At 50.7% G+C, this 18,600-nt stretch overlaps 1 protein-coding gene across 1 annotated transcript in view; it reads right to left on the bottom strand.

The window, feature by feature from the left end:
• Nucleotides 1–18,600, bottom strand: part of TMEM121 (transmembrane protein 121) — a 37,191-nt gene that overhangs the window by 3,965 nt on the left and 14,626 nt on the right. The gene's annotated exons all lie outside the window — the stretch shown is intronic.

Consider the following 18,600-nt stretch of genomic DNA (forward strand, 5'->3'; position numbering starts at 1 on the left):
ACCGCAGGGGTACCCACCACCGTGCCCTGTGTGTGACAATGCAGAACAGCTCTTTATTGAGTATGAACACAGCACAGGGTGTCCTGCATGGAAACACAGGTACTCTCTGTCCAAAACTCCTTGGCAAGCTCATGTTCTGGGTGCTCCTGCTGTCTCTGCAGGAGACACACGAAACCACAATGCTGGTGGAGACAGGCAGGCTCACAGCACCCCAGCTCCAGGTATCCCAGCCCAGCCATGTCTCAGCTGCAGTGCAGAGAGAGGCTCAAGTGCTCTGCAGAGGTCCCAGCCTGGGGACAGTTCTGCTGAATTATGGCCATGGCATTCCAGTTACTGAGCAGCTCACAGGGTGTGGGGCCATCCCTCCTCAATTAAGGGTGAGGTTACGGCTGGCACATGGGGGATGAAGCAAAGCTGTCCCAGTGGTGGCATGAGGTCCCAGCAGCTTTCTGGACTGGCTCACGGCCACAGCTCCTTTTCACCATGCTGCACTTGGCTAATTAACTTGTTAATCTTTTCTGTGGAGGGAACACACTCCCAGAAGTGAACAGATCCCAGTGCACTCAAGAGTGCTACCAAACTGCTCAAACAGAGATAGATCATGATCACAGCCAGAGATGCCCATCACATGCCATATGACAGCTAGTCCTATGTGCATAGCAGCTCCTGGGAAGTGTGTGCCCCCCACAGATCCCCCTAGAGATCCCCCCCAACTCATCCTGTGGGACCTGACTGCTGTGGTCATGTACTCCCATGGATCCTCACCTCTCATGCAACTTGCACCTTGCCAGTCCTCCATACCACACCCACTGGTGGAAAGGCTGCCAGGCTGCTGGGTCTGTGAGCACTCCCTGCCCAGCCTGTTGGGGTTAGGCTGAGTCTTGACCTGGATTTGGAGGGCTGCAAAGGTGCCAACCTGAACCCTGAACATTCCTTGGGGCTCAGGAGCATCCCTTCTTACAGGAGGGGAACCAGGACCTGCTGAGAGCCCTGGGAGCTGCCAGAGATACTCAGTGGCACTGCTCCTGCTCCCCACCACCAGCTTATCAAGGACACTCACAAACCTGAGCACTCTCATCTTTTAGGTGGAGGTGGAGATAGAAGGGAAGAAGCCAAGCCCAAGGAGATGTAAGCCATTAAAAACCTGCCCTACTTTGCAGCTGCTTATGTTTATGGAGCCTCATTTAAATTAAAGCTGGATTCTCTCCTGCTTCAGGGAGAAAAAAAGAACAAAGAAGAGAAAGTGGGAAGCCAGATGAGTCAGAGCCAGCCCTGCCGTGTGCCTGAGTAGGTGGACAGCAGGGAAGTGTGTACCTGTGCCCTTGTTCCCAAAGGATGTGGCAGGAGTGGATGCGGTGCTCAGTAAACGTCACAGCACGGGACTTAAATACACTGCCCCAGCCAGGACCTTCAGTTGCTCTTCTGCCCAGCAGAGAAAACTGGTGTGTTAAAATAATTTCTCAAGCAGGAATTGCTCAGAAAGAAGCCTAAAATGATGTGGGAAGTCATGACTACCGCTACATGGTGCTTCCCAGGCAAGGCATTCCCTGCAGCCCCACTCTCACCAGCGCAGTTCTCTGCAACGTCTCGTAGCTGCTGTTTGGGGCTTCAGTTTGCTCTTTCCTGAGCTTTCGGATAAAAATATACAGCCATTGCTGTAACTGCTTTGAAACTCATGCCAAGTTTTACAGGGGATTTATAGCCAAGGATGGATAATTCCAGATAAATTAGGTCTTTCAGGAGGGAATGGTGGGTTTTTTCTTTCACCCTGCAAGTATTTATGCCTTCAAAAGACAGCAGTTATTTAAAGGGCAGTGGGTTGCAGCACAGCACAGTAAGGTTAGGAAGCAGCTTGCTGGTAAATTCTGCTCTCTGCCCTGTGTGTTATTCATGTGGTCTGGGAAGCTGGGGGAAGGCACAGCTCCCAGTCCAAGCTCTCCTCATGCCTTCATGAAAGCAGACTCAAAACTCCTTCCTGCCTCTCAGCAAATACCCAGGGCGTTGAAGGGTGTTAATTCACCGTGTTTACAACAGCAGCCAACAAGTCTTTAACCACCGGTGCTGAGGAGATCAAATGGCAGATTCTTCCCTCGCATCTGCTCCTGAACAATTCACGGCAGGTCGGGATGGGTTTGATAAACATGTCCCTTTGTTGTGGCGACCTTTTGGAGCAGAGGAAGGGGATGGAAGGGCTGAGATGAATCACAGGGCTCGAGAGTTGCTTCCTCTTGGGTTAAATCATACCTTACCCAGGGTGAGCACCTCTCTTGCCTTTTGCAAACAGTTTCTAAGCACTTGCTGTGGTGCAAGCCCTTCTTATTTTCCAGCTGTGCAATAGCTGTTTTCCCCACCTCTTGCAGCCCCAGTGCTGTCTGGAAATGTCTCTGCCCATCCATGGAGCAGATCTTGCCCATTTGATTGATGCGTGACCATCCTACCAGGGAGGGGGCACGTAAAACTCTCAGAGGACTATTAGAGAAAAGTAGGTAGTTTTTAAACAACTATTACTCCAGGAAATCCTGATTTATAACTTTTAAATGACTGCATCTGACAGTACATTCAGAAACTGTTATAAAACTGTGCTGGATAAACAAGACAATAAGCATTACAGAGAGCCACAAGAGCACATCTGAGGCAAATATTTGCTTAGGTAAATAATCTCAAAACTTTCTTCCTGTAGAAATTCTTGTAAATAAAAGGCAGCTCACCTGAACATAACAAGCTTGGAGCGTTATGCCAGTGAGCCAAGCTGGCGGCTTCCTCTGGGATGGGATCTAACAGCCTATGTATCCTGCTTGGTGCCAGTTCCCCCACAAGCAAGTACTGCAGCGATGCTTCAGTCTTGGCAACCATGGGCCTCCTTACTAGGACAAAATTCAATCCCTAATTGCATATTCTCCTCTAATTCTACCCTACACAAACAGCTCCATTGCACTGGAGCGAGCAAATGCCCTCAATAACACCCACAGCATCTTGGGACCAGCTGATGAGGCTCAGCCCAAGAGCAGCATCCAGTCTCACCAGTGAAGACCAGCAGCATGGCATGAGGATAGGCAGCATCATGTCCCCTCTCCATTACTGGGGTGTGCTTGGGGGTTCCCCATTTCCCAGCCCAGCCTGCCCTTTCCCAGCTTCCCTGAAGGATGGGAGAGGCTTCAGTGGGAATGGGGGAGCTGTGATTTCCTGGAAAGATTCAGGGGTCCTGCAGATGGGTCCAAACAACTGAAGGGCAGGGTTTGCACTCTCATCTCTGCCCTGTTTCCTCTGGCACTGAGGGAAAGTGAGCAGCATCAGAGCAAGCCAGCCCCTCCCCTATTACTCTGGTGCCTCTGCTCTGGCTGAGGAATTATTTCTTGGTCTTGCACCAATTTTTCCAGCCTTCCCGGACACTATAAAGCACCTGTGGTTACCCAAGGACGTGCAGTCACAGCCTTACTTCACCACCAGCCCAGGCAGTTTGCAAGAAAATTAAACTGTGCTTTTTCCTGCAATGCTGGTGGCTCATTGCAGTGTGTGATTAATTACCACCAGCTCTGCCCTTACCGGCGTCTGCAACCCACAGACACCCATCACAGTGCCCTCCTGCACCCTCTCCTGCCTCTGCTCACTGCCTGTGCCCAGCACCACTGGCACAGCACCAGACACTGCACCCAAGAGTGGTGGGGGTGCAGGGACATGCCGGCATCCCCACACACCCGCACAAATCCCACCTCCCTGTTTGGGGAGCAAGGGGCCACAGACAAGCCTGGAGGGCTTGTGGAGCCATTGGCAAAACAGTCTCATTAATGCCAGCAGGTACCTCCCAAACGCTGGCTCTACCCGGCAAATTAATTTAAATTATTTAGGTAATTTGAATTCTGTCTATAAAAAAAAACGGGGGAGTGAGACAGAAGTACACACAACACACTTCCCAGGTAGTTAGGATGCCGCATTGCTTAAGGCTTCATTTGCACTTTAATTGCTTTGATTTATTCCAGCTTTCCTGAGTGTAAATCTGAAGCTCCCCCTCGCTCAGTCCTTCAGCTCCCTGGAGAGCTGCTGCTCCACCGAGCCCTTTTGCTGGCTGCCATGCCCTGTCCCCTGTGTGAGGCAGGAGGAGGACTTGCTGGAGACTAGGGGGCAGCTGCAGCAGAGCCACCAAGGCCATGGCATTGCTCTCTGGCAGCCGGCTGTGCTCCAGGGAGCAGCTGAATTGCAGCCAAGCGATCTGCTCTTGGCAGAGGTCAGGGCAAGGAAGCCTGTTCAAGGCTGTACATCTCTTTCATGATTTGTGACCCCAGAATTATTCGTGAGCTTCACGCAGGATGTAAGGATGGGGCTTACAGGCAGGGCAAATTCTCCTCTGACTGAGAAAAAACTATAAACTATGTCATCTCCATGCCATTGCATGTTCCTGCTTCACCTCACTAACAGTCAGTGCTGGTGGGTGTTTGGTTCAGCCTCACTGACCTGCAGGCTGAGATTTCACCTGCCCCCCCACCCCCGGCAGTCCCTGGGGACTGACGGAAGGAGGATGCTCATACCCTGTGGGAGGTTGCTGCTGGGCAGCGGCTGCACCCTGCCCCCTCCAAGGCATCCGGGATCTCAAGTGCATCCTGTGAAGGAAATGAGATTGAGGAAGATTTTTCCGGACCCTGCCCACTAATTGTGTCTGAAGGAGGAAACAGCCCACTTGCTAATGATTACAGATAGTTTACTGTGTAGGCACATTAAGAAATGGGGAAAGAGCTGCAAACTGTTCCCAGAACCTGCCCAAAATGAACAATGCAATGTCAGACAAAACCAGCTCCTGCTTACACCAGTGAGTGCATCAGCTGTGCTCTCATGCTGCAAACACCCTCAGTCCCCTTTGGGGTTCACTTCACCTCCCTTTCCCAAAAACAAACCCAAGCAGAAGGTATCAGAACTGTTCCCTGAGTTGGGAAAAAATAAAACCACCTTCTCAACCAGATCATTTTGGTGATGGGGTGGGGAACTGCTGCCTGCCCAAAGCAGAGCCCTGCACAGAATAGATGGATGGCCTTTTGGTTCCCAGTCCTGTCCCCCGCAGCCATCCTGGTCAGGGCTCTCCCACCAACACAGGCAGCTGCAGCTGCCGGGAACATCTCCCCATTCACAAACACACTGAGTTTGACGATATTTGACAGATGTGTCACAAAAAAAAAAAAGCTTTTCAGATGTCTTGGGTGTTTAAAAATAGTTAAAGAAGGTAAATGATTCTGACTTGTATGTAAAATGTGAAATTACAATACTATGTTTTGACTCTACCAAAACAATTTACCATTTTCTAAGCAAAATGTTTCTGTAGAGGAATTTCTTGGTGTTTCCAAGTTGGGTGCATTTTTAAGATTTTGTTCTGATCTGGATCAAACCCCAGATTTAAAAGTGTCAAAATCTCCCACAGTTTGTTGCTTTCTTGCCAAAAGGAGCATGTTTGGCAAACATCTGTCTGCGTGTGTGTTTGCCACGGTGGAAGATGCACGTGGACCTCAGTGCCTGTGGAGTGCAGGTCCTGATTTTGGAGTTGTCCCCATCCTCTTCTCCCTACTGCAGGCTCCTTCCACCCTCTGCTTTCCCTTCAGCAGAGCTTTCCTCACCGGTTCTGGGGCATTTCCCTCTCTGCTACCTTGGAGGTCCTTCTGAGTCTTCTGCTCCTCTGCCAAAGTCCTTCAGCACTTTCCCCAAGCCCCTGCACTCCCAGCCCCAATGCTCCTGCAAATGCTGTGCTCAGCACTGGCTCTCTCAGTGGTGTCAGACTTGCCCCTGCCAGGAGATTTTGGCCCAACTATACCATTTTTTGTTTCTTTGTTTTTTCCCAGGCTTTTTCTCCACTTTTTTTGAGATGCTGTTGGATTTTAGGTATTTCCTCCAGTACGCTTCCAGCCCACCCTACAGTGTGCTGCCAGTAGGTATAACAAACAACCTCACTGGTTCCCTAGCCAGATCACTTGTGACAGTGCCAGCTCCCCAAGCAGCTCCTGTCCCCTGCCCAGGAAACTATTTTGCTTTCATCTGAAGATGCTGTGCCATCCTTGTGCTGGGAACAAAGGCACTCAGTGCACAGAAGCCTTCCTCCTCCAGGCACGGCAGGGCTGACAGTGCACCTGCAACTTGCACTTGCACAAGTCATGTCACTAAAATACAGCAACACATCAGCAGCTTTGACCTCTGCTGGTACCTTCCTGAATAGAAAGGCCTCACCCAAGTGGTCACCAAGTTTCACCTGCACACAAAGACCACAGGCTGGATTTTCCCTGTGCTATCAACAGGCAGGAACGCAAACACCACAAGCAAGCCAGGCCAGGAGCATAAAACTTGGATCTGATGTCAGTAGCCTGAGGATGTACTTCTGCATGTGACTCGCTGCCATGTCCTCAAATAACCTCACACTCTCAGTACTGGGGGAAAGGAAAACATGGAGCCAGAGCACAGTCCTCACACAGATGCTTTCCTCCACTGCATGCTGGAAAACACCCCCATCCCTGCTCTTGCTCATCCTTGTCCTCACTCTCCTGGGTGCTGGCACAGACTTTCCTGGGAGTGCTGCTCCCAGCATCCTCATTTAATGCACCAGGTGCCTGAGAGCCAGGTGGGAGAGGGAGTCAGCTAATTAAAATAAAATGGAAGCTGGTGTGTGAAGCTATAAATAGCAAAGTGCTGGGAGCTTCCTGGTGCTAAAAGCATGCTTATAGGGAAGGAGCTGCTGGGAGCTCTGGGGCAGAACTCCACGGATCTACCAGGGAAGATGCACCTGAAATCCACAGGCATTTCCTGCCTCTGTAAGAGGGTGTTCAGACAGGGATGACTCTGAAGTAGATGGCTGAAGGGATGAGGGGCTGGCTTGCAGGCTCTTCTAGAGACCTGGGCAGAGAGTCACCTGCTGGCTCCTCTGATCTGGGGCCAGGCTGGCTGTCAGACTTAAGGCAGCAGGTGAGGCACCTCTCCACTTATCTCCTCCCTCACCCACACCACGGAAGGCATGGGTGTAGGAGGAAAATGCCTGATGCATGTAAAGCAGGGCAAGCTCTAAAGGGAAGAGTTGGGAAGATAGAGGTGTCTGACTCTTCTGAGTCCTTCCCTGGGAGCCGCCTCCAGCTTGTCCCTGTCGCCAGGCTGTGGTGGCACATTGCAGCTGGGCAGCAATCGCAGAGAAACAACTATGCTCCTGTTATTATTCCCTCTCTGTCCTGAGCACAGCATTAGCAGAGGTGAGGTGAGCTGGGCAGGCTGCTACTGCTGCCATGGGTCTGGCCTTTGATTAAAACTGATTGTTCTGCTCTTAATTAACAGGAGACAGCTGCTGGCTGCTCTGGTGGAATGGAGGAGCAGAGCCCAGTGGCTGTGATAAAAGGAGATTGTGTCTGCTGGTTCCCGCTGAGCCTGGCGAGGCCACCCTCTGCCCAGCCGTGCACAGGGCTGGGCAGTGCCACTGCCAAACCTCACCGAGGACCCCAAACACAGAGAGGGGGACTCTGTCCCTCCAGCACCACGAGGGTTCAGCCTCTGTGTGAACTGCCAGCAGAGATGGGAGGATCTGGATAATCCCTGGGGTGATTTTGTTGCTGGCTGTTTCCAAGCCACCCTAAGGTGGTACTGCTGGCTGGTTCCCCCGGGTTTATTCCCCTATCTCTACTCCTCAGAGACCTTCCTGAGACAGAGCCTCTCCTGTGACAGCAGGTCTCATCTTCTGGTGACACCTGCCATGCTGCTGCTTCCACAGGTCTATCCAGCCATCTGGTCTGGCCTGCATGAGGTGATGGGCTCCCCTGAGAGGAGGTGTGGAGCTGCTCAGCCTGTCACACTGACAGCTGATCCAGTTCCCCATGAGATGAAGGCAGCTCGGCTACTTCTGCTCCCTAGTGAAGTGACTTGTGAGCAGGCAGCAGAGCATGGGTGTATCCCAGTAAAGCTTCACTATTGTGCCACTTTTCTGAGTTCAAGTGCTGCAAAGTTCACCTCAAATCTTCATAATGCTGGGACAGAATGCAAGAAAGAAGTGTTGGGTAATTTGCAAAATCAAGGAACCTTTGCCTTGCCATGCAGTCAGTGAATTTATTTGGGCAAGGCTGATCCACCGTTAATTACTGATGACAATAACTCAATGTTGTTTATCATGAAACCTTAGCAGGATGAGAACCTGGTGGTGCATCTTCCAGCAGACAGCTATTAACCTGTTTTAAATCACAGTTGAGTCACGGTAGGGGGCTGATGATGCCACAGGCTAGAGATGGGCCTCAGTTCTACACTTGTGCTCCACCATTTAAGTCCATGCCACTGCCAGATCCTTCTGGAACAGGCTTTCTGGCACCAAGCTTGGGGTTACCCTCCCCATTCTGTGCATGCCTCAGCCTCTGGGGTGGAGGCAATGGTGGCATCTGCTGCTCTGGCATCACTTGGGAGAAGAGCACTGCACCCACCTGACACAGTGCAAGAAAAATAACACCAGCCTGGAGGTTGCTGGGGAGACATTTCTCTTCCTCTAGCTTCTAGCCTTCTCTCTACTAGTCATCTAATAAATCTAATAAAATCTGTATTGGTGGTGTTGAATTCAATTCCAGCACCCAGAGACCAGGCTTCCTATGTCACTCACAGACCTAACCAGCTCCATCCTTGGCATACAAGCCAGACCAAGGGGCTGCTACAGGCTCCTCCAAAAGAGAGCAATTACCTAGGATCAGGACTCACTCTCCCAATGAATTATATGCTTATAGGTTTTCCTTGGGTCACACCTACTTGAATTATTTAGATATTTGAACACAACGGTCAGAAGCAGCTGTTGACTTCTAGACTGAAATCTGAGCACTAAATGAAGTGCCTTGAGTTTCACCTCAAAGACAATTCACCACAGCCCCTTCTGTTCACACCCTCACACAGCACCAGCAGTTTGCAATGTGTTCAGCCTAATGCCACCTTCAGCAAGTAGCTGGGCTTTGATGCCTACTCTAAAGGAAAATGGCTTCAAGGTCACACAGAGTTGTGACCAAGCCTAGTTCCCCAACTTTGCTCCAGAATCTGGAAACACAGATGGTGGCTCTGCTCTGTGGTGCATTTTCTGGTCACTGACCTCAGTGGTTCATCAGTGCTGGGAGGGTCACAGAGCCAGGGCTGCAAATGCCCTGATCTGAGTTTTGAGGAGTGCATCTGATGAAGGCTTCTGGTCCCATCATCTTTACAAGTGGGATCACCCACGCTGTGTCACACACTGCTAAGGAACCACTGCAGAGCTCCCAGCAGGAGTGATTTGGGTTTCCACAGTGCTGCCCTCCCAGAGGTCCTCCACGTGCCTCCCAGGCAGCGACACAGTGATGCTGGATGACTGGAGAGGTGCTGGGAACTGCCCACAGCCCTTTGCATGGGCACCAGCCAGCACACAAGCAGGAAGCAATTGGGGTGGCTGAGACGAGTGTGACCCCAGGGATTTGAGGTAACAACCTGTGTATCTCAGTCAAGATCTCTGGTACTCTCTCCTTTGCATCTGTCCTGCGGTGCCAGCCAACCGGGGACACTTCCATGCACCCTGTGCAGCTCAGACCACCAGCGATCCAGCTAAAACAACTTCAGGGTGCCCCTGCAAGAGTCTGAGCTGTTGGTTAGGCAGCACCCTGAGGTGCAGAAGTGTTTGCTTCTCATTGGGATTAAGCTGTTACTTTGCACGAACTGTGGGTTTTTCGGGCTTTCCTTGCTAATGAAATTCTTTCCCTCCTGAGAAATAAGAAAAAAAAAACAAACAAATCATTGATCCCCGTAGAAGATTCATGCTTGGAAGGATCTGTGTGTCATGGTGGCCCGTGGAGCAGTGTGAGATGGGGAGGGCAAGCAGACAGGAGCAGGAGCCTGTCCCTAGTGTGGGGAAGCTCCTGTGCTCCTCACTGCCAGGTCCCAGGTGAGGAGGGTGCTCAGTGCAGAGGCAGCATGGAAGTTGGGAGATGCTGCAGCTTCCCCATCCGACAGCACAAGCAGGCATCCTCTCCCCCAGGAAGATGTGACAATTTGCTGTGCTGGAGCTCATTGCCAAAGAGATAAAATATTTATGGCTGCTCTCTCTTGCTTCCTGTTTCAAGCCACCGTGACTTACTTGTTCCAAATTTACATGGATGTTTAAAGTCATCTTTACATTCCTTCTAAGTATAAAAGGTTTATTTTCCCATGTAGCGTTTTGCCAGTCAGAATCAGCCACCCCATCTACTATGTGACTGCATTTGTGCCTGGCTTCAGTGCTCATTTTCCTCTTGGTAATGATTATCATTATATGAAGAAAAATGGGTCATTTAGAGCAGTTTCTCCCCAAATGAAAGGCTGTGGGATACAGGATATCATTAAAATTCTAAACCTGACTTCCAACCTCAAAGGCAGGCTCTTGCTATTCGGTATCTCTGTGGAGGGAGGGAGGGAGGGAGGGAGGGGGAGAGAGAGAGGGCGCACGATGAATGTGCTTTGGCCGTGAAATGACTGGCTGAGTCCGCACGGCCGCTGCTGCCGACATCCGCGCTGGCATTAAGGCCCCCAGGCTGAGGTTATCGCCTGTGCTGGTCACACACGGACTCCCTGCCCAGCAGGGGAGGGCAGAGGATGCCTCCCAGCCTCTCCAAGGCTTTCTTCTGGCCAGCACATCCCCAGGACTCCCACTGCACCCGCTCCCAGCCACGGTGTGCGTGGGACAGTACAGCCAGAGCAGGCGATGGGAGCTAATTCCTACCATAAAAAGAGCAATTTAGCTCCTGCCAGGAGGATGTGGCCGGGTGAGGTCCCCTGTAGAAGGGGAGGCTGGCAAGCTTAAAAGCTGATGCTTGGACAAGGGAAGAAAGCAGGCTGAAGTGCTCAGATGCGGCATCCCTGGAGGCAGCGCTTGCCTTGCCCTTACCCACTGCTAAAGTAACCCCCATCTGAGAGTGTCAGTGCTGTCCCACGGGCCAGCTGGCTGAGGCTAGAACCTGCCACCAGTCCCACTGACACCCCCGTACCCACAGCTACAGGGGCCCAGAGGAGGAGGAGATGCTTGCCCAGGGTCTCTCTTCACCTCTTCAACCCTGAATACAAGCTCCCAGCATCAGGGTCCCCTCCAGGCTTTGGGCTCACTCCTTCCCTCCTCATTCCTGCTGACAGGGAAGTGTGCTCTGCACACATTCAGTGCTAGCTTTGTACGTGACAGCAGAGGTCCCACTGCCTGGTGTTCTCTGCTTCCCTGCTCTGCAGCACGCTGCTGCCTCAGAGTCTCGTTTCTATCTTTTGGTATCCCCGGAAGGGGCTTCACGAGAAATACTTTGCTTGGAAAGGCTATGCAACTTCTGTGCAAGCCTGAAATTGCTGTGTACAGAGCTGTAAGGCAAAGCTAATCCGTTTTGCAGCTTAGCCTGCTGCTGAAAGATGCTATTTAAGAGTGAGGAACTGCTGTTCTTCTCCCCTTCATGAAATGGGAGGGACAAGAGGATGAGAGATGGAGACTGACCCAAAATGGCTAATTTAGAATCGTCTTTTGAGAAAGGAGACTTGCACTGAATTGTCAACTTTTGAAGTTGTTCCTTTCTAACTGTGCTCAGAATGGACTAATTTTTCATTCTCTTTTTTTCACATTTTAAATCAAAATGTGCATGGAAAGCTCTCTTGCTGCTGATCCCAGTCTAGCAAATGCACCATGGCTAACACCACGCCTCATCATGGGATTTGGGAACAACCACTCCAGCCCATCCTGGTGACTACATTAAACCAGCTCCACGTGGGTTTTTAAGCAAAATAAAAAAAATTACAAAGAATGGTTAGGAGCCAACTTAGGATGCTTTGTTCAGCCTCAGAAATGCATCCATTCTCTCTGGGGTTATTTTACCCTCCACTTCCCCTTCCCTCTGCTGATAACTTTAGATTGACTTTGAAATAGCAAATGGTTTGAACTTTTCAGGAACAATGAAAATAGTTTGCTAGAAAACACAGTTCCAGGGGAAGAGGATTAGGATTCAAACCTCATTCCCAACTGATGTCAGGCAAAGGCAACAGCAATAAACCCTCCTTCTATCCATTAATGGCCACAAAGTCATCATGCACCTTCTCCCCTGGTGGGAGGGAAGCTCATCCCTTGGGAATTGGGAATAAAGTGTAGAATGGAGCTGATATTTCCCAGTTTTTCAGAGAAATAACATGAAACATGGTAAATGTCTTTCTGGCAGGTGTTTCTCACTGAATTTTCAAATCTAAGAGGCACAGGAAAATTGGTGTTTGCAGGGCAACAGGCATCCCTCCTGTACAATGATGAAACCCTGCTAAGGTGAGATTCAGGGAGACCGGGGGAGACTGGGAGACAATGGGACCACCAGTGCTCTCCCATGGGATCTCCCGCAGCCTGATTTGTCTCATTAGGCAACCATCTCTCAATAGGATTCCTGGAAGCCCACCTCCCAGCATGGGGGACCCAGGGGATCCTCCACCACCACAGCTCCAGGGGTACCCGTCTGCTCTGATGCCCCATGTGCTACAACAGCACTTCCCTGTATTTACACATTTGCATGAAGTAAGGACGGCCCCACTCTGGGTGGTTAATTCCTGTGTAATTAGGTAGCAAACATCTGCCACAGTGTCCACATGAAGCCTGCATCTTGTAGCCACCACCACCAGGCAGCTTAGCTCCTGCCTGTAGGGATGTACCCATGTCCCACACAGACACTGCTCTCTGGGCTGGTTATGAGCACAGAGGACAAATATGGGACAGAAAATCATGAATTTCTGTTGTCTGAGGGATGCAGCAGAAATTGAGTTGGGGGGGGGGGATACTCACACCCCCTGGTCCTCACCTAGTGCCTGGCTGTCCTGGTGGAGTAGGTTTTGAGGCAGGGTACAGGCACCAGGCAAAGACTCAGCTCACCACAAAACCATATGAGAAGCATTCCCACCATGGAAACAAGCTGTGCTAAGCTTTCCAACACAAAACCCGCTACAGCCGACCTCTTCCAGGGAAAGTACCAGAAGCTTCCTGCTCCCTCCAGACTTGGAGCATTTCTAGCACCCTGGGGACTGATTTCAATGGGATTTCTGTTATTTCAGGCCTTGGTGAACCAACTAAGTGCAGAATGGCAGCTGGGTTGTTTGCTCCTGCTGTGCACCATGAGGGTGCACTGTCTGGGGGTGATGGTGCTCCCCGTTGTGGTTCTTGCCCACCATGGCTGGGGCCTAAATGCTCTGCTAAGGGGAGCTCTGCTTTTGGGATGGAGCTGCCCCGCTCCCCAGTCAAGCAGCACCCACCACCAGTACAGTGGGGTAGGACACGGGGATGGTGGGACCCTCCTTTCTCCTTGCACTGTGTCCTACAGAGCCCTGCCCCGCTCCCGAGGAGAGCACAGCTTGAGCTGTTCAGTACTTTGCTGTTTTCTGCTTACTCAACTGTGGGCTCCTGCCAAAGGAGGGACTGTCCTCCCAGACTGCGTCTTGCTGACACCACAGCACTTGTGCTTCCTTCCCAGGGGACATCCATTAGTGCCATTAGCTCTGTCCCACTCTGCTGCTCTCCCTGACAAGTGCTGGCCCAGGGATGGGACATCACTCAGAGGAGACCTTGGCCAGCAGGGTATCTCTGCTTCTGTGAGATGCTCTTTGGGCTGCTTCCCCCAGTATTTTGCTTCAGCTCAATTTCTGGGTGTTTATTCCTGCCTTGGGAGCCCTAGAGCCCTTCTCTAGACTCCTTTCTTTCAAACCCTCTCTTCCAGCCTCCTTTGTGTAGCACAGCTATCACTCTACTCCTGTGTGATGGTGGCTGTCCATCTTGCCTATAGTGACAATTGGGTGTTTCTAACCATGTAGCTAAACTCTGCAGTCCTCCAGCAGGAACAGAGTGAGCTGGGCTGGGCAGGGCTTGCTCCCTGTCCCCAGGGGAGCAGCTCCAGCTTGCAGTGTGAGCTGGGGGGGATACAATCCTCCCTGGTGCTCAGTCATGCTTCCTGTTTGGGGTGGTGGGTCCTCTGACCCTCCAAATCTCCCCTCTTCCTGGAGGGATAAGGACCATGCTGATTTGAGTGTTCTTACATGAGTACTGAGCCAGCTGTGGCTTTTTGGGTGCACCTTTGTGTTCCCTTCCTGTGGAAAGCTGATTTCTTTGTGCTGTACTTCAAAATAGCTCCAGTGTACTTGTAGGAGAGATTGTGGAGAGCTGGCTTTTCTTTTCTCTGCGCTGGAACACAAGTGACACTCTGCATGATGTTCATGTGAGCTACACCCTGCAGGATACCCTGTAAGCCTCAGGCCCTGGGCTATGGCAGGATGGGGAGAGCACAGCTAGATTCAGGCTTGCACTAATTTGATCTCAGTTCAGCTTTAAACTGATTAGGGCACATACAGTGCCAATCCTGAATTACTCCAGTTTATACCTGAACAACTATACACAGCTTTCTACTGAATGAATTGCATGTGTATAAACATACCCCTTCTGTAAATTTAAACAAGGTCTTGAAGCACAACTAACCATTTTTCACCACAGAAATCTGCCACTGTCAGATTGCTCCTAGTGCTGGGATCCCCTTCTCTGCTGAGCAACAAGCCAGCCCTGCAGCTAGTCCATGATTTGGCCTACAGCACCCAGCTAAGCATCTTCAGTAAGAAAACAATGCAGATAAAGAGGAAGGAAAGAGTGAACCTTGCACAATAAACAAAGGGCACATCTGTCCCCTCCCTGCTAGCTGATAGACATGCTGTACCAAACACCAGCTCCTAGGAAGTCATCACTTATCCCTGTGTCTTGCCAGACAGCATCTGCTACAGGTGAGATTATGGATGGACTGTTAGAAGTGATTGTAGATGCTAAGATCCCATTACAGGTGTCATTTCACCTGTCAACACATGGGGAGCTTATATCTGCAACTTCTGTTTGGTGATGGTGAGCTCCAGCGACAAGGAGGCTCCTCAGTGTCAAGCAATACATGTTTCTGTGGGCTGGAGATAACCCATAGCAGCAGTAAGTGTTTTGGGACTCCACAGCCAAAAGCAGCATTACTCATTTTGGGCAGTCCCTGGAAAAGTCTCCATTCTTGGTACGAACACTACATATCAGGAACATGGAAAAGAATCATGAAGTCCAAGCTGAGTGAGGCCACTCCACCTTTCCTTCCCCTACTGCACTAAAAGTAGTAGAAAACAGCTTTTTTTTTTTTCACTATCTGGTTGGAAAAAACCCTAAAAACTAAACAATCCAAGGTATGGTCATGTTCAGCTGTAAGCCCTGAACCTGACCCTTGCACTGCATCCCCAATTTACCCAAGAACCAGCTCATTGCCTGAGAGAGCCCAGCAGCCGACGGGGTTTTGCTGGCAGCTGCTGCCTCTGGCTCTCTATATCCATGCATACTAATATGAAGGAAAATGGGATGGTAATTTAATCCTATGCCACTAGAAGCAAAGCATCACACAAGCCTGCTCATCCTCTCCTCTAAGTTTAGCCCAACAGTGTATTAAAAAGCTGCTACTGGATTCTCGCCAGCCCCTACTTAGCTAAACTACCTGACTCTGCAAAATAGCAGAAAATTCTCCATTCTGTGTTATTTCTGATCCTTGGGAGAACGACCCACATCTATCAGGGAACTTGACCCCCTGGGCCTTCAGGAAGCCAGTGTAATTTGGGAAAATGGGTGGAGCGACGAAGGCATTCTTGTGACATTGGGCATGTTTCCTTCTGCCTGGAGCTGAGCTGCTGGAATCTCAGCTCAGGGCTCCTTCCATCCCTCCACTGCAAGCCCATACACAGTAATGAATAAATCTGTCCCTACTCACTTATAAATAGTTTATAAAAGGTTCATAAATAATTTCTAGATGTTTTAATGAATACTTAATCAATTGTTGCAGGGCCCAACAGGTCAGCAGATTGCTTATTGTCATCAATTACAATAACTGCTGATGAGCTTATAAGCATCAGTAGGACTCTACTGATGTCTGTGACAGGCTTGCAAGCATCTATAAAGAGTTAATAAATAATTAATAAATGATGCAAGTGCTTTTAATTAAAAGCTGTAGAAGGCCATTGAAAAATGCATTCTTGGAAAGCTATGGGCAACATGAGTAAGCAAACATCTGGACCTGGATTTGCATCCCTGCCTCCAAGGAGCAAAGCTGGCAGAGAGGTGCCAGCTCAGCCCAGCAGGCAATCCGGCTGCCTGAAGAGCAGCAAATTTCCTTTGTTCAAGGCAATCCAGCAGATTCCAGAGAAGCTCTGTGCCTGCCATGTGCTGGACCAAAGCAGACTGTTCCTGGTCCCCTCTTTGAGCCTGGTGCCTGGACCAGGGGGCTCTGCCACCTCATCCAGTTGCTGCAGAAGCATCCTTGGTGCACTGGCTGCCAGGGGTAAGGCACCAGAAAGGCAGGAAACATGGATGCTAGAGAAACCGAGACAATTCCCGTTTTGCAGGTCTTTGATCCTAGCCTCTGGAAAAGGGACCTTCCCTTCTGGGTGGTTTGTGGTGAGCTGCTGCTCCCCTGGGCTCAGCATCCCCCTCTGCCCAGGGGGGTGGGTGACACACGACGTGCTGTACCAAGGAGCTGTGCACTGGAGCACCGTGAGGCAATAATGGCTGTGGTGTTTGGCCTCCTTAACAGACACTCTTTATTATCATTAAACGCTGAATATTTCTGGATGATAAAAGCAATTAAGTGTAAAAAAAAGTAATGATCCATTCCATATTGCATCCAAAAGATATGAAAATCCCTCATAAAATTATCACCCTAGCACAGAATTGGACCTAAATATCTTTATAATGTAACACAGAGAACTTTGCTTACAGTCAGAACATTTATAAGGCATTCAATTAGCCACCAGAGGGTTTCTTAGTGTTACCCAGTTCTCCACGAGTGCAGAGGCAATTACAGGAGATTCTAACTTTTTAAATTAAAGACAAAAGACAGGAGAATTTGGATAAAACCTGTTCGCAGGTTCACCCTGGAACGTACATGTGGAGGAAATTTCATGCAGATCAGGCTTAATTTACTGCACAATTTAGCTCAGAGCCAGAGCAAGACTCTTTTTTGTTTGTTTGCCAGAAGATCCTTCTGCGTGGGAAGGGGACTGGTACATGATGTACTGCTCTGTGAGCAGGTCCTGAGTATGCTCCCCTGAGTGGCTGGGGCAGGGTACCATCCCTTTTCCCTCTCCTGCAGACCCCACCACCCTTGCAAAGTCCCAGAGCCCTTCAGCAGGGGTCCCATCCCCAGCTGCCCTGGGAGTATCCATCACGGGGACTCACATCCCCCTTGCTCCTGGCCCGTGGGTGCTGGCAGCAGCCACACAAGCATGCCAGTAGGTGTCCATGCCTTCAGCCTGTGCTCCCCTCCTGCCACTCAGCCCCTGCACACTCCTCCATGCATCATTACATGATGCTACCATGCCCGGGGGCTAATTTAGGTTGGATGGAAATAAGGTGTATATCTGTAACAGGTAGTTAATGGGGAGGGTAATCAATCACAGCAGCAGATTAGCGAGTGACATGATGGATTTCCTGATTCTGACATCTTTAAATCTTAATCAGTTTCTCCTTCCAGAACTGCTCGGGCTGAGCCAGAAGTGATGGGCTCAGTGATGCATCACCCAGTCAAACCTCCCCACAAACTGGTGTTGCGGTGGGAGCCCACATTCATAATCCACCCTGTCCACATCCACCTGCCAGCAGGTACTGGGGCTCTCCTACCCTGGGAGAGGGCAGCAGGGGGAGGAGAAACTCTCCCTGCACCGGGGGCTTTGATCGCTGCCTCCTGATTTATATTTTCAGAACGTTTCAATGGATCAAGGTGTCAGATCTGTAGTGCCGCCAGAAAACACCATTTTCTTTTAATAAGCAGAGAGCAGCAGGTCATTTCATCTCCTATACCTGCTCTGCTCCTCCAGTGGTGGGGCTAGGACTGCACCTTCCCAGGGCAGCAGCACCTCTCTTCTCATTTCAGGATGGCTCTAGCAGCCCTTTCTCCATCACTAGAAGGGCAGTACCCCAGGACAGCCCTTCCTGGCAGCTTCTGGGGATCCACACACCCCTACACATTCCCATGGGTGTTTCCTTCTCCGGAGCTACTCCACACCACCACAGCCTCACATAAGCACCAGTAGCTGCTTCCAAGCATTTGGGCTTCCCACAACAGTCTTGTTGTGAGAGTCTTTACAATCAGAGCAGTACTCTGTAAAGGAATCCAAAAACTTTGCTTTTGGCTCCCAAGCCTGCAAGCCTGGCTTGGCTCACAGGCAGAGCCTTATATCCAGCCACCAGCGTTAGACACTTCACACTGGCTCCCAGTGTGATCCAAAATCCTCCTGCAGCCACGCAAGAGCATTGTGCCTTCCCAGGCAGCAAGGATCACAAGGCTCTTAGTGCAACCATGGGGGTCAGAAGCCCCACACCCCAGCCCTGAAGGACTCGGGCAGGCAGAAGCATCGCAGGGAGAGGCTGTGTGAGCCCCAGCATGGCTGTGGTCTGCGGGCTGTCCCCAGGCCCCCTCGGAGCTGGCTGGCTCAGACTGCTGTGTGACTCACTGCGTGGTTGGGGAGGAACGAGACGGGCTTCTCCTGATGCCATCCCACTGCTGGACATCCAAACCCTTCCTACAAAACCATCTCTGCTCAAGGAGTCTGGGCTGTTCACAGGAAAAAGTGTGT

Source organism: Manacus candei, unplaced genomic scaffold, assembly GCF_025592945.1.
Source record: "Manacus candei isolate 608988 ecotype Guabito, Panama unplaced genomic scaffold, ASM2559294v1 h1tg000005l, whole genome shotgun sequence".
NCBI lineage: Eukaryota > Metazoa > Chordata > Aves > Passeriformes > Pipridae > Manacus > Manacus candei.